The sequence below is a fragment of the Aquarana catesbeiana genome, linkage group LG05 (assembly GCF_042186555.1).
Source record: "Aquarana catesbeiana isolate 2022-GZ linkage group LG05, ASM4218655v1, whole genome shotgun sequence".
Classification (NCBI taxonomy): domain Eukaryota; kingdom Metazoa; phylum Chordata; class Amphibia; order Anura; family Ranidae; genus Aquarana; species Aquarana catesbeiana.
In genome coordinates this window covers 44,183,358-44,200,132 of record NC_133328.1, presented here as the reverse complement: position 1 = coordinate 44,200,132, position 16,775 = coordinate 44,183,358, and positions in this window count along the sequence as shown.

Genomic DNA, 16,775 nt, shown 5'->3' with positions numbered 1-16,775 from the left:
TCACGAACAGTAGGAGGGTCTTAAAGGGGCAATAAATACCAGAATTGCATTACATACAGAGTGCAGAGTTCATGGGGGTTACACAGAGAGTGCAGAGCTGTCACTTGTAAACACAGAAACAAGACTTCTGTGTTTACAAGTGATTGTGGTGAGCAGCCCCCCCCAAAAAAAGTCTGAGCCAGAGGTGGTGGAACTGAGTTCCACCAAGTTCCCCCTGAAAAAAAGCCCTGCCTGTACCTTCAGCCAATCGGGTGACGGGTCTCAGAACCGCTTCCTGATTGGCCAGGAGGAGGGTCAGTGTTACAATAGCGAATATTCATTCGCTATGTAACACACTTGGTTGGGCTCAGAGCACAGTGCTCTGCGCCCCGAGTCCATCCTATTTTGAAGCCTATTAGAGCCTCTGGCTGTAATCATGTGCTTCAAAAAAACACTCCCTCCATTGGAATTCAGGCGTCCGGCATCCTGCAAGGGGCCGGACGCATTGATAGGAGGGGGTGGCGCTGGGCGGCGCTGGATAGGGGGGTGTGGCGCGTTGCGCACTTAATGGACAGGCCGCCCCTGCAAGTAAATAATATATACTTTCTTATCTTTTTACTAATGCTAGCAGCATAAGAATTAAAAATAGTTAATGTTGAATGAGAGAGTTTAGTTCCACTTTATTCATGCTGAGAATTTGTGTGCTGACATTTTATGTTGCTTCCCACCAGTAAGCCGAAAATGAAGGAACAGATGCAGATAGTTGGAAATTAACCCTGGATCAGAGCGCTGCAAGGAACCCAACAACATTTTTTGATGATGAAGACATGAGAAGACCATATACTGTTTTTTTTTTTCTGTATTTTCCTGAAAAACTTAGATTCATAGTGACAAAATTACAAAGCAAACGCAGCTTGCAAAAAAAAAAGGTTTCACTGAAATCTTGATTTTGGCAGAACTTGAAAGCTTACATTAACTCAATCCCGCTGAGTATTTTTCCAGCGCCCGGTGGCGCGGTGCGGGGACGGGGTCAGCCAGTGACTGACACCGTATCAATGAACATTCCGCGGGTCTCATGCATGATTGATAGCTTGCCATCAAAGCCAAATAAACAGCGGACATACTTGTAACAGCTGCAACAAAATAATTGTTTGGCCTCATTAATTTTGGTCACTTTGTAGTTCCATTTTTCTTTTATAAAAAAAATAAAAAAATGAAAGAAAGAGATTTACTTTAGAGAATTTTAGCTTTTTTTAACAAACTGGAAGAGATCAATACAAGCTTTAAATTCTTTGTAAGAAACTGTCATTTAAAGTACAAATCCTAACCCGAATGGTCTTCAGTTTATTAAAGTACTGCGGATCATAAATAATTGCCTTTTATTTTAATAAAGCACCGTTTGTCATTCTTTGTTACATCTTGCTGATATTGTTCTCCTGTAGCCAAAAATTAGATTTGACCCACCTCCTCCTGTGAATGTTCATGTAGGCTGCCGATCACTGTAATGGTCTAATAGCATAATGTATGAGTAGGAAGTGGGTGTGTCCGAGCTCTGACTTCAGGAAGTCAGTATTTGCATAAGAGACTCCTTGGTTTATCCTTGGTCTCACAGGGTACTGTGCTAGGCATTTAAGACTTTGTGCAGGCACCTTTGTGAGTCTTCTTTCTGTAGCGCACCCCCTAAGGAGCCGCAGTTAAAGCGGAGTTCCACACAAAAATGGAACTTCCGCTTTTCAGAACCCTCCCCCCCTCCGGTGTCACATTTGGCACCTTTCAGGGGGGAGGGGGGTGCAGATACCTGTCTAAGACAGGTATTTTCACCCACTTCCGGCATAGACTCCCACGGGAGTCTATGCCTCTTCCTGTCAGTCCGCGCTGTCTCCTGGGAAACACACAGCTCCCAGGAGATAGCGGGGACCAGTTACGATGCGCAGCGCGACTCGCGCATGCGCAGTAGGGAACCGGGAAGTGAAGCCGCAACGCTTCACTTCCTGATTCCCTCACCTAGGATGGCGGCGGCAGCTGCCGAGAACCGAGCGGGTTCTCGGCATCGCCTGCCGACATCGCTGGACCCTGGGACAGGTAAGTGGCCATGTATTAAAAGTCAGCAGCTGCAGTATTTGTAGCTGCTGGCTTTTAATATTTTTTTTTTTGGCGGTTTAGGTGGACCCCCGCTTTAAACTGGGATTCCCCACCCTGGGATTCCCCACCCAAGATATTTTGCAGTACAGGCTACAGAAGAAAGAGCAGCAGAGGTGAGTACAAAGTGGTCAGGGGTGGCCTTTTGCAGCACTTTGACCTGAATTGGAAAGGGGACAATGTGGTTGATTTATTAAAACAGGAGAGTGCAAAATCAGATGCAGCTGTCCATAGAAACCAATCAGCTTCCAGTTTTGTTTTTTTGTTTTTTTTTGTGAAAGCTTAATTGAACAAGCTGAAGTTAGAAGCTGATGGGCTACCATGAACAGCTGCACCAGATTTTGCACTCTCCAGTTTTTGTAAAACTGTGGCCGGACTATGCACATTCAAATATTTACATATAATTAACAAGCAGTAAATAAGCTTTAAAACAAGTTCTCACTGACCTCTATAGCTGTAGGCATTAGGAGCAGTTCTTCCTGACTTAAAGTGGAGTTCCATCCCAAAAAGAAAATTTTTTTTTTTTACTCACCTTTAAATGCCTGTTGCTAGGGGATCCCTCGTAGTCTGCCTTCTTCGGTGCCTGGGCTCCTGACGTCACTTCCCGCGGCACAGAAAGGGAGATCGCCTCTCCACCCTCCCTCTTGTCAATCATCTGGGACACGTGACCGGTCTCAGATGATTGCGGGGCCAGTGGCGGCGCGCGGCACGGCTCGCGCATGCGCAGTGGGTCAGTTAAACTGCCGGCGCCGCGGAGGGGGGGACGAGCTTCGATCCCCCGCATTGCTGGACCCTGGGACAGGTAAGTGTCCGATTAAAAGTCAGCAGCTGCAGTATTTTTAGCTGCTGACTTTTAATTTTTTTTTTTTAAATGGGAACCCCGCTTTAAGTCCTTCAATTCATTCTCTCATCTAATTCAGCAATGATGTTATTTGCTCAGTGCATGTTTATTTAACCTCACTGGTGGTATTATTATGTCAGATTTTTGATGCTCAAAGCGGTAAAATGTTTTGCATGGAAATTTGGCATTTTATATTGTAGGCCTGTAATTCTTAGGAATAACTCACTTAAATCTGTCCAAACAAGAGTCTAGTAGACATCCCGGGTATGATAAAGTTTGAAACACGAAATCATAAATTATAATATAATAAATAACTATAAATAATTATAACAAATAATAATATAATAATAATAAAAATTATTCAATAATGTAATCAAATCAAAAACACTGAAATTTGCTCAGTTGCAGAATTGTCGCTGTCATTACTTTCAGGGTTTGATGACGGATTTCCACACAAATCACTATCGCTCAATTCTGCAAGTGATTCTAATTTATTATCGCTGTTTTCTAGCTGGTCAAAAACCGCTTTTGATGTAAAGGGGCGATTTTTGGTTGCTATGGACAATCTCCAGTTTCCAGGCAGAAAGAGCAGTATATATAATGTAAAACTGCATGCAGGGCACTGGACAAACCACTAGGGACAAAAGGGATGTGAAATAATGTGATACAGTAATGTAATCTGTAAGATTACAGTGTACTGTATATGTATTGTGTGTTTTTAACTTTTTGAATTTGGCGCCATGCTCCGTCCCCGTGCAGTCAGCCCCACCATTAAAAGAAAGAGGAAGGCATATAGCGTAACTCCGTATGGAAATTGTAATACATGAAAAGCAAAGGAAATACACTCACGTGTTTAGCAGTAAAATCAAGCACTTGTATAAAAGAAGACAGTGGTCTCAGCATATCCTCCCAACGCGTTTCGACTTAGAGTCATCATCTGGGGGTGACGATGATGACTTCTAAGTCGAAATGCGTCGGTAGGATATACTGAGACCACTGTCTTCTTTTATACAAGTGCTTGATTTTACTCTCTCCAGTTTTAGTAAATCAACCACATTAACCCCTTGCCAATTCAGGTCAAAGTGCTGTAAAAGGCCACCCCTGACCACTTTGTACTTACCTCTGCTGCTCTTTCTTCTGAAGCCAGCACTGCAAAATACCCTATGTTTCAATGTATGGCAAAGCATATTAGAAAAATTAGCCGGCAACCCACCTTCTTCTTGCAAAATTTATTAAGCACAACAGCAATGAACAATCCACATAATGCTAACGTGTTTCAACCAAAGCCTTCATCATAGCATAAGTTAACACCATAAAATCAAAACTTTTATAATAAGACAGCCCCCTTGGAAAAAGGAAAAGGGGCGGTACAAAACCTAATTGACAATAATGAAATTGATTAGTCAAAACATGTGAGCAGACCAAATGAGATGAGGAGATCAGTGGGAGGAAAGAGGAGGAAAATATAAAGGAAAGAGGAAAAAGCACTAAACTGAGATATAAACCATATAAATCCCAAGAGGGAATGTGTTTATTTAAAAAAAAAATAACATCCATCCTATTATTCATTCTCGCTGGGATTCTGGTGTTAAGGGTGAAAATCCACCAAACATCTCTGTAGCAGGGTGCGATTTATATCACTCCCTCTTGGAGGTCTCTTGACCTGTTCTACACCAAAAAAAAGAAAAATGGTTAAGATTCCCTGCATGTACTGTTCTAAAGTGTTTGGACACGTTAGATATATTCTTAGCGTTATGATTCAGTGTATCATTGTAATGCTCTGATATCCTGACCCTCAGCGGATATAGTACATCCTATATACTGCATCTGACAAGCCTTGCATTCAATGATATAGATTACATGGAATTACAATTAATGTAGTTCTTGAGGGAATATACAATATCTCCCAAAAGTGAGTACACCCCTCACATTTTTGTAAATATTTTATAATATCTTTTCATGTGACAACACTGAAGAAATGACACTTTGCTACAATGTAAAGTAGTGAGTGTACAGCTTGTATAACAGTGTAAATTTGCTGTCCCCTCAAAATAACTCAACACACAGCCACTAAATCAGTGGCAACAAAAGTGAGTACACCCCTAAGTGAAAATGTCCAAATTGGGCTCAATTAGCCATTTTCCCTTCCTGGTGTCATGTGACTCATTAGTGTTACAAGGTCTCTGGTGTAAATAAGGAGCAGGTGTGTTAAATTTGGTGTTATCGCTCTCACTCTCCTTTTCTGGTCACTGGAAGTTCAACATGGCACCTCATGGCAAAGAAATCTCTAAGGATCAGAAAAAAAAGAATTGTTGCTCTACATAAAGATAACCTAGGCTATAAGAAGATTGCCAAGACCCTGAAACTGAGCTGCAGCACGATGGCCAAGACCATACAGCGGTTTAACAGGACAGGTCCCACTCAGAACAGACCTCTCCATGTTCGACCAAAGAAGTTGAGTGCACGTGCTCAGCATCATATCCATGGCCAAATAGACATGTGAGTGCTGCCAGCATTGCTAAAGAGGTTGAAGGGGTAGGGGGTCAGTCTGTCAGTGCTCAGACCATACGCCGCACACTGCATCAAATTGACTAAAGACTAAACTGTACTGTGACATACTGAAGCAGAGCATGATCCCCTCCCTTTGGAGACTGGTCCGCAGGGCAGTATTCCAACATGATAACGACCCCAAACACACCTCCAGGACGAGTACTACCTTGCTAAAGAAGCTGAGGGTAAAGGTGATGGACTGGCCAAGCATGTCTTCAGGCCTAAACCCTATTAAGCATCTGTGGGGCATCCTCAAACGGAAGGAGGAGGAGCGCAAGGTCTCTAACATCCACCAGATCCGTGATGTCGTTATGGAGGAGTGGAAGAGGACTCCAGTGGCAACCTGTGAAGCTCTGGTGAACTCCATGTCCAAGAGGGTTAAGGCAGTGCTGGAAAATAATGGTGGCCACACAAAATATTGACACTTTGGGCCCAATTTGAACATTTTCACTTAGGGGTGTACTCACTTTTGTTGCCAGCGGTTTAAACATTAATGGCTGTGTGTTGAGTTATTTTGAGGGGACAGCAAATCACTACTTTACATTGTAGCAAAGTGTAATTTCTTCAGTGTTGTCACATTAAAAGATATAGTAAAATATTTACAAAAATGTGAGGGGTGTACTCACTTTTGTGAGATACTGTACCCCTCTTGTAGTGAAAGAAGTCACTGTTTTGCTCTTCTTATGTATACAACACTATCTACATGTGTTGTAGCCACACGGATATGATCCTGTAACACTCAACCATGCATGAGAGGGCTGTGAAGTATGAGAACTAAAAAGGCTGAGAGAGAGGACAGTAGGAGATCTCTTACTTGAGAAACTGCATCCCTTTTGAAGAACATCATATAATGCTTTATCAGCATACAGGATTGGAAGGCACTGTTTGACGATTTTTACAATATCCTGATATTGCATGGAATAAGTAGTGACTAAATGAGCCGCTCTATGGGAAAGCATATGACCTCCTCCTATGATGCAGTGCTCAGGCCTAGTGGCCAATCATTGCATTGCCATAAGACAGAAAAAGATTACATCACTGCTGCAACGGAGGAAAGATCAAGCAGATGGAGAGCCAAGAAAAAGGTGGTCAGGGATGGGCTTTACACAAATACTGTCGCTTTCCATCAAATGGGCAAGGTAGTAGTGTCTTTTTAAGTACTACCACTCCAGCTCTCAGCCTGATTTTGGTTGAACGATACTGATGTGCATTGTTGAAGATGAAATAGGCATATGCAGCTATAGATGCAGACCGCAAGAAATACACTATATTGTCAAAAGTATTGGGACACCTGCCTTTACACTGACATGATCTTTACTGGCATCCCAGTCTTAGTCCGTAGGGTTCAATATTGAGTTGGCCCACCCTTTGCAGCTATAACAGCTTCAACTCTTCTGGGGAGGCTGCCCACAAGGTTTAGGAGTGTGTCTATGGGAATGTTTGACCATTCTTCCAAAAGCGCATTTGTGAGGTCAGGCACTGATATGGACAAGAAGGCCTGGCCAGTCTCCACTCTAATTCATCCCAAAGGTGTTCTATCAGGTTGAGGTCAGGACTCTGTGCAGCCCAGTCAAGTTCCTCCACCCCAAACTCAGTCATCCCTGTCTTTAGGGACCTTGCTTTGTGCACTGGTCAAAATCATTTGGTGGAGGGGGGATTATGGTGTGGGGGTTTTTTTTTCAGGGGTTGAGCTTGGCCCCTTAGTTCCAGTGAAGGTAACTCTTAAAGCGTCAGCATACCAAGAAAATTTGGACAATTTCATGCTCCCAACTTTGTGGGAACAGTTTGGGGATGGCCCCTTCCTGTTCCAACATGACTGCTCACCAGTCCTGTTTACTGTTATTACAGAAAGTAAAAGTGAAGGAAAATTCCAAATTTTGGTGGTCACCAGAACTGGAATAGAGGGGAAATCTTTCAGGGGAGACACCAGTTCTGGTAACATTTTGACTATGGGACATGAAGTCAAGCAGAATCTCCCCAATGGGGCACAGAGGCAAAAAAACAAAACTTATAGTGGTTATAACCCCCCATCCCCCTTACTGTATACAGGGCTGCTGTTAGAAATCATGGGGCCTCATACAGCCTACCTGACTGGGCCCTTTGGCCGAAAGTGACTGAAGACATAGTTATCAGTCCCTTTCTCTACAGCCTCGGCTGCACAGATGAATGAATAGGAAGCACTCTAAGGCTTCCTGCTCATTCACAAACTGAAACATAGTAAACACGGGAATGGGGCTAGTAAATGACCCCCCCCCCTGTGTGCCGCCGGGAGAGTATTGAAGCCAGAAGAGCAGCAGGAGAAAGGGGCGGGGGGGACGACCAAACAGCAGATGGAAGGGGTGCATGTGCCAAAACCAATCCCCTTGCATTGCAGCCAGAGGAAGGTAAAGGAGAAGCTGGCAGCGCTGCAGTGGGAGACAGAAGAGGATCGGTGTCTGCAATAAGACAGTACAGCCAGCCCTCCTGATCAGCAGGTGCCTGGGCCCCCCTTTTCAACTGATGAGGCCCAGGCCCAGTACAGTAGATCTGGCTGCACTGCCTTATCAGTGACCCTGACTGTATCCAAAATTAATTTTAAAAAAAGTTTTGCCTTTGCCTTTACTTCTATTTTAATTTCAGATTGGATTCTTCATCTGCATAGTCTACGGCTCACGGTGGACAGGGTGACTTGTGAGAAGAAAGATTAACAGTCTTTTATTACTCAGCCTGAGCTGCTAACTAACTGAATCATTTATAAGTGCTGGAGCTGGAAGGAAAATGTGAACAGAAAATGGAAATGTCCTTCACACTTTTGGATCACTTTTCATTTAGTTAATGAATGACTTTGGATTATCTTTTTTTCCCTGCCTCATTGCTTTGTTACTGGCTTGGCTTATCGCTAATAAGCGAATCAGCAGAATAGCGTGCGGAGTATGGAGAGGCAGACACCTGACGTGGACGATGTAACAGGATGACAGAATCCTGTGATTCTAATGAGCTATTGTTGTGTTCAGGGTTTCGGCAACCTGTGTTTCTCCAGATGCTGCTGAACTGCAGATGTCAGTGTGATCTTTTGCTTAGTGGAGCATAGTGGATAATGAAGTTAATTAGGAGAATTAACATCTGGTTGCCTGCCCTAATTTATTTAAAACTCCTATCAGATCTGTAAATGGGTATCTGGGAATAATACTTACTGTGCTGCCAGTTGTCCCAAACTGATGACCAACAGAGAGGGGGAGGGTGATCAAGAAAAAAATTGCATAACCTTTGGCAGCAAACATTGTAGGTATAAAGCAAATTTCCCTTTTTAAGTTTATCATATTTATTTGATAGCTTTGTGTAAATGTGTTTGGAAAAAAAAAGGCCAATTCCACCCAGAAAATGTGTGATATTTAAAGTGTTACTAAACCCACAACAGTAAAATCAGTCTGTATATGCAGTAAAGCATGTTTGTTATACTCACTGTGGAACCTAGGGGGTTCTGCGCTTTGTGTAAAAAGGCTGTTTGATTTTGTCTTCTCTGATCCTCCCCTTCTTTTACTGTCCCCAATCCATTTCCTGATAGTACAGAGACTTGGCGGCACTCTGCACATACTCAGTTTTTTTTTGTGAGGGTGCATGTGATCACTGGGCCAATCAGCACTGTCCAGTCAGAGGGCCAGGGGTCATGCAGTCTCATAGGACAGTCAGAATAGAATGAAAACTCCCCCTACAAGCTTTAACCAGTGCTCGGCTAGACACTGATAGAAGTCACAAGACTGCTATATACAGCTGATGAGAAAAGGTATTTAGCAGTTTATGGTTACTAAAATAATTGCATTTCCATTTTCTGTGGGAGACCAGATATAGTGAATGCAGGGTTCTGGGTTTAGCAACACTCTCATGCCCCGTACACACGGTCGGATTTTCCGATGGAAAATGTCCGATCAGAGCATGTTGTCGGAAATTCCGACCGTGTGTGGGCTCCATCGGACATTTTCCATCGGATTTTCCGACACACAAAGTTGGAGAGCAGGAGATAAAATTTTCCGACAACAAAATCCGTTGTCGGAAATTCCGATTGTGTGTACACAAATCCGACGGACAAAGTGCCACGCATGCTCAGAATAAATAAAGAGATGAAACCTATTGGCCACTGCCCCGTTTATAGTCCCGATGTACGTGTTTTACGTCACCGCGTTCAGAACGATCGGATTTTCCGACAACTTTGTGTGACCGTGTGTATGCAAGACAAGTTTGAGCCAACATCCGTCGGAAAAAATCCTAGGATTTTGTTGTCGGAATGTCCGAACAAAGTCCGACCGTGTGTACGGGGCATCAGTGTAGTGCAGACGCAGTTAGGCGGAATCTGTTTCCATCTCTTGGAATATAATGGCAAAATTTCCCTGTTGGAATTTCCAGCTTCACCCATCTATCCTGGCCCTTGCATAGCATGATGGTGTCATGTTCCATTATGGGTTCTAAGTAAATATAAAAATTACAAATAATGGGTCAGTCCCGCTGTAAAAGATGAACAATTTGTGAGAGATGGAAAGCCTTGTGTAAGATGGCAGTTGTGCCATTATAAGCACACTTTTAAAAACACAGATGAGTACTTTATGTGATATTTGTTTATTCAAACAACCAGCCAAAACAAATACCACCAACTGGTCTCTACATTTCATCACTCCACCCTTAACCAAAGAACCATGTGTGTGCCTACTCCTAGCACAGAGACCAGTGGTGGCCATATTTTTTTGATATAGGGGGCCCCAAGTGCAGCCCCTGATATCATCAAAGATCTGCATATGATATTCAGTTCTTGAGATGATCTAAGATCTCAAGAGATGGTCCAAGATGGCAGACATGCTCCATCAGAGACTGTGTACATGCTATAGGAATTGAGTTGTTGGAAACTGAGAACTAGTGATAAGCTCAAAAGTGTTTGGAATAGGATGCAAACCCACATATGCGAGACTGTCCGGAAGCTTTCATCTGTATGGACCAATCCTCTGCGGCTGGGTGTTCCCCGCCCCACAGCCACATATATACAAGGATGGGTATGTGTGGCTGCAGGGTGAGGAAAGCCCTGGCCACAAATGATTGGCCTATACGGGTTACAGCTTCCTGGTGGACTCACACATCCTTGGGTTTGGATCCTAGTCTGAACACACCAGAGCTCATCACAGCTAGGAAAACGCTTCAGAAGACAGTACCTGACTGTATACAAATTACATAACACATATATGGATCACTACTATTACAACTCTTGAAAATCCATGCTTCCATATTTTTGCTCCCTACAGCCCAAATAGAAACTACTTGTGCCACAGCAAGATGTATCATAAAAGTTTAGAGGAAAAAAACATAAAGACAGTAAAGGGATGGACAACAGAGAAAAAAAATAATGTGAAAGAAATAAACCAAACTATTAAACTACTAGAACCCAATCTAGAGAATATTTTTTTCTCAGTAGCCTGCTTAAGCATATAGGTAAAGAAAACACATAGGGTTCTATTTATAGAAAAAAATGCCCTTTGAATGTCGTAAGCATTAAGCTATCTGCCATAAATAATCCTATATTTGCCTAATACATTTATTTCCTATGATGGTCAGCTCCATGCAATGACCACAAAGCAGTATTTTCCTGAAATAGCTCAATTGAAGAAATACCACATTATTGACACAAGATGAAGCTGAGAATCATAGGAAATAATCATATTAGGCAAACTACGGGATTATTTGTGACAGCTGACCGAATGCTAGAGACATTTTCACCGCATATTTTTCTCTTTTTCTTTAAAAGTAGACCGCGTAATGGTGGCAGGGGCCCTGGAAATAAGTTCTAAAAGGTTGCAGGTTGGGCACATGGGACATAGACAATAACAAAATGCTCAGTATTACAACATATCCTTTATCCACTTCTCGTCCACCCTATAGTAATTTAAAGTGGTTTAAAGTGGTTGTAAACCTAGTTATATATACCTAAATATACCAGGTAAGCTATATCCCACTATTAAATGAAATAAAAACTGAAAAATAGGAAAAACAGCAACAAGGTCCCTCTCATGGCTAGGACAAATAAATACCATAAAGATGGTAATAGTACCGAAAATGATGTACAAATTTCAAATGTTGCCCATTTCTCTACCTCAGACATATTTTTAAACATTAAAAAACATAATAACTAAGTTCATCTGGCAGAATAGGAAACCAAGAATTTCATTCTCGTTATTAAGGAGAGATAAAACGCAAGGCGGGCTAAAGGTACCAGACTTTAAAAAATATTATAATGCTGTGTTAATCTCACGAGTAATGGAGTGGACAAGGGAGAAAAATGATAAAAGATGGGTACAAATTGAGAATATAATGAGTGATACACGGTTGGGTAGAATCATTTGGATTCCACCTCAATATAGGGCATTGGGTGAGAATACACATGCAATGACATGAAATGTACTTAGAATTTGGGACCTAATACATAAACAAGGCAAACGGAAATATAATTCTCCATTAATATCACTGAAAGAAACAAATTATTTCACACTAGGAAAAGGGAAATTATTTGGAGCTTGGATAAAAAATGAAAATGCACAATTAAAGGATATAATAGAAAAGGGGAAAATATGCACATTTCAAGAACTAAAACACAAGACAGATTTGATGGTGATCAATGAATGGCGGTACCTCCAGCTGAAGCACTTTGTTACAACCATTAAGATCAGTGGAAGATTTAAGGCCGCTTCAACGGCTGAGTGTAGCATCAAACACAAAAAATTATATATCACAGATTTATACAATTTTAATGGAAATGGAGTTGCTGGAGATCCCGCCATACATAACAAAATGGGAAAAAGAATTGGGAACACGAAGGAACAAACAAAAATTAGGAAAAATATTAAGACTGGTACACAGCTCCGCAGTAGACACTGACACAGCTGAGATGAACTACAAATGCCTTACAAAGTGGTATATAACCCCAGATAAAATATGCAAATATCAAATGGGGAAATTACCACATTGTTGGCGAGGATGTAAAATAGTGGGAACGATGGCACACATATGGTGGGATTGCCCAAAAATAAAAAGCGATTGGAAAGAGATTTTACATTTAATAAAAGAAATTACTAATAGAGAAATAATAGAAGAACCTTGTATGTGCTTGTTCCACGGGACAGAAAGCTCAATAAAACAATATAAAGAATCTGTGATACCTCATTTGATCAATGCAGCCAAAAGCCAGATACCAAGACACTGGCAAGAAATAGATAGCCCCACAATAAAGGGTTAGTTCGGAAGGGTAGAAGAGACATACAACATGGAATTTCTGAGATACTGTGGAGAGGAGGGAATGATAAATAAATGGAAAGATTGGAAGGCATTTAAGAAGATGAGGAGATATGTGGAGGCTGTAGGAGGATAAGTCAGGGTGAACCGGGAGAACTGGGAGAAATAGAGAAAAATCAGATAAGAGATTGATGGGGAGGAGTGGGAAAGGGAGGGGGATGGATCGGGGAGAGGGGGGAGGGAGCGGGGAGAATTAATGGGGGGGGGGGGGGATTTGAAATGTATACATTAAATGTAATTGTGACAGACCTAGCCGGAAAAGAGGCTTTTGGAGGGGACTGAATGCCAGCCTCCTGCAAACCAATGTTCTATTATGTTTGTCTGCCTTGGATCACAGGATGTGTATTGCATTGGAGGGTTTGTGTTTGTCTGCCTTGGATCACAGGATGTGTATTGAATTGGAGGGTTTGTGTTTGTCTGTCTTTGATCACAGGATGTGTATTGCATTGGAGGAAGGGGGGATTCTTCCAACAGCTCTCCCTGCTAACACTGTGTACTGATGAGACGTTAAACACACCTGACCTGTGTGTCCATTGTCATTGGACAGTTTAACCCGTCCTCTTTTCCAAGGGTGGGGGGAACGAGTCTCTGAGTTATTTTATCTGTTGTGACCATGTGTTATAATAAATGAGTTGATTCCTGCTTGACCCTGAAGACAGAGCCGTGTCTCGTTTTTGGGGTGGATTATTTGTATGGGTTCCTTGTTCGGCTGATTGGAGTGTTCGGTAGCTGCCTTTGTGTTTGGGTATGGAATGTCCTAAATGACTTTAACCCCTTTCATACTCGGGGTGTCGTTACACTGGTGGCTAGCAGCGGGATCATTCCCATAGCCCAGAAGGACAGCTACAAGAGGACACAGGACAATGAAAGTACAGTATGGACGGCTAAAGCTCTCTACCCTCAAGGACTTACTGGAGAACCGGGGCCGACCGGCCAACAACCGTAAGAAGAGGGACATTATCGCAGAACTAGTCAAAATGGATAGAGCTGAAAGACCCAACATAATCGGAAGGCCCAGCGTAACAGACAGGACACCTGAAGAGGCAAGTTTTGATCGGGCTGTTAACATAAGACTGGCACATTATGGCCCTAACCCTACAGCGGAGATCATAGACTGAGTTATAGCGGCTGTTGATGCAAATTGGCTACAACAAAGAGATGCTGCAGCAGCGGGAGTCACAACAGCACCCACTGAAAGGAGAAAGGTACATTTTGCTGCTTTTAAAACTTTAATTGAAGCAGAAGGGGAGATTGATGGGTACCTTGCAGATTTTGAACGGCAATGTGCCCTACACCGGGTGCCCACAGAGGAATGGGTTACCATTTTGTCTGGGAAATTGTCCGGCCGGGCCAGTGAAGCATTTAGGGCCATCCCAGATGAGGATATTATGAATTATGGGCTGGTAAAAGAAGCACTTTTGGCCAGGTATGCCGTCACACCGGAGGCATACCGGAGGCGGTTCCGAGAGACGAGCAAGCGGACTGGAGACTCATATACCGAGTGGGCATGCCGCCTACACCGCACGGCATCCCACTGGGTCGCTGGATGCCAAGCAGTATCCGGGGAAGAGGTGCTGCAGCTGTTCCTGCTGGAGCACTTCTTTGACAAGATGTCCCCGGAAGTCAGGGAGTGGGTCCGGGACCGAAAACCTTTCACCTTGCCTGAAGCAGCTCGCCTGGCGGACGAATACACAGACGCCCGCAAACTGGATAACCCTGTGGTCAAGACAACAGCTCGGGTGGATTATCGATCAGTGGCGCCCCCTCCAGCTGGTGCCTACAAACCACAGTTGTACCGCCCTACAGCACCACCTCCAGTGGCCACTTATTCTCGGAAGCCCAGGTTCAACTCCCAGGACTACTCACAACCCCTCAGGTGTTTCGGGTGTAAACAGCTAGGGCACAAAAAGCCAGACTGTCCGTTGAATCCAGCCAGGCAGTCCCACTCGTGGAGAAAGCCAGCAGGGGGGAATCCTCGCACATCCATGCCTGCGGCTCACTGCATTGAGGAGGAAGAACGTTGGGGCGTCCTGCATGAGGCTGATTTAGTACAAGCAGCTAACCAGGACAACCGGCAGCAACACAGGCAGACCGTCCGGGTTAATGGAAAGGTAGCCAATGGCCTACGTGATACTGGCGCCACCATGACCCTACTACAGAAGAACCTCATCCCAGAGAGCCAACACACCGGGGACACTGTAGTCGTAAGGGTAGCGGGAGGCACCATTTTCCGGCTACCCGTTGCCCGTGTTCACCTGGATTGGGGGGTTGGTTCGGGACACGTGAATGTGGGGCTGATGAAGGATTTGCCACCTGATGTACTACTGGGGAATGATTTGGCCCCCCTCATTTCTGCTTACGCCCCGATAGGCCCCGTTGAAGCCAACCCAGTGACTACCCGTGCCCAGATCCCCAACAGCATGATGGCGTGAGCCCAGTCACCCTGTCTTCTCTCCAGCGGCTGAAAAGACTACAGGGAGAAGGGCCAGTCCAGGCCTCTCCCCAGCGGCGGGCGTGTTCTCTGAGAGAGGCAGAGGTTGGCTGGGTAAGTAATGATCTGGTTGGAACAATTTGTTTGGGGTACGGTGTGGATACCAGCATTAGAGGACTGGAATTACTGACTAACTTCAGAGTCAACCCGTCTGTTGTGACCATGTGTTATAATAAATGAGTTGATTCCTGCTTGACCCTGAAGACAGAGCCGTGTCTCGTTTTTGGGGTGGATTATTTGTATGGGTTCCTTGTTCGGCTGATTGGAGTGTTCGGTAGCTGCCTTTGTGTTTGGGTATGGAATGTCCTAAACGACTTTAACCCCTTTCATACTCGGGGTGTCGTTACAGTAATCATGTTTGAATTTACGGAATTATTATTATACACGATCTATATAGCGCCAACAGTTTACACAGCGCTTTACAATGTAGCGGGGGGAGAGCACAATTACAGTACAGTTCAAAACAGAAGGGACAAGAGGGCCCTGCTCATAGCGCTTACATTCTAAAGGGAGGGGGTGGTGGTACAAAAGGTAATAGATGCGGGGAATGATTTGATGGTGGTGGCTCGGGGACAGTTGTTAGGTGGGTGTGGGATAGGCTTCCTTGAATAAGTGAGTTTTCAGGGATCTTCTAAAGGTGGACAGGTTGGGGGCTGATCATGTATACCGGGGCAGGGAATTCCACAGGATGGGAGAGGCTCTAGAGAAGTCCTGAAGGCGAGCATGAGAGGAGGTAACAAGGGAGCTAGAGAGCAGGAGGTCCTGGGAGGAGCGGAGGGGACGATTTGGGCGATATCTGCAGATGTGGTTGGTGATGTAGCTGGGGCGATGTTGTGGATGGCCTTGTGTGTTATGGTTAGCATTTTGAATTTTATATGGTGGGGTAGGGAAAGCCAGTGAAGGGATTGGCAGAAAGGGGCAGCAGTCACGGATCGATTAGTGAGGTGTATTAGTCTAGCAGCAGCATTCATAATAGACTGAAGGGGGGAGGAGCCTGTGTAATGGTAGGCCATTAAGGAGAGAGTTGCAATAGTCAAGGCGGGAAATAATCAAGGAGTGAATAAGTTGCTTTGTGGTTTCATTAGTCAGGAAGGGTCAAATTCTGGAGATGTTGTGGAGGTTAAGGCGGCAGGTTTTAGCCAGTGATTGGATGTGGGGGCTGAAGGAGAGGTCAGAGTCAAGGACTACACCCAGCACCTTGGCAATTTGTTTTTGTACGTGGATATAATCAAAATAAATAATATATAAAAAAAAAAGTAAACCTAGTTACAACACTTGTACCTACAGGTAAGCCTATAATAAGGTTTTTATGGTTTAGGATATATAACGTTATCGGTGCATGCTCATTGAAGAAACAGCTTGCTGCTGCTGTTTCTTCAGGGCCATGGCTGTGACCGCCGGCTCCCGTGTATGACATCATCGTGGCTCCAGCCAATCACAGCGCCGGAGCCCACGAATCCGGGAATAAAT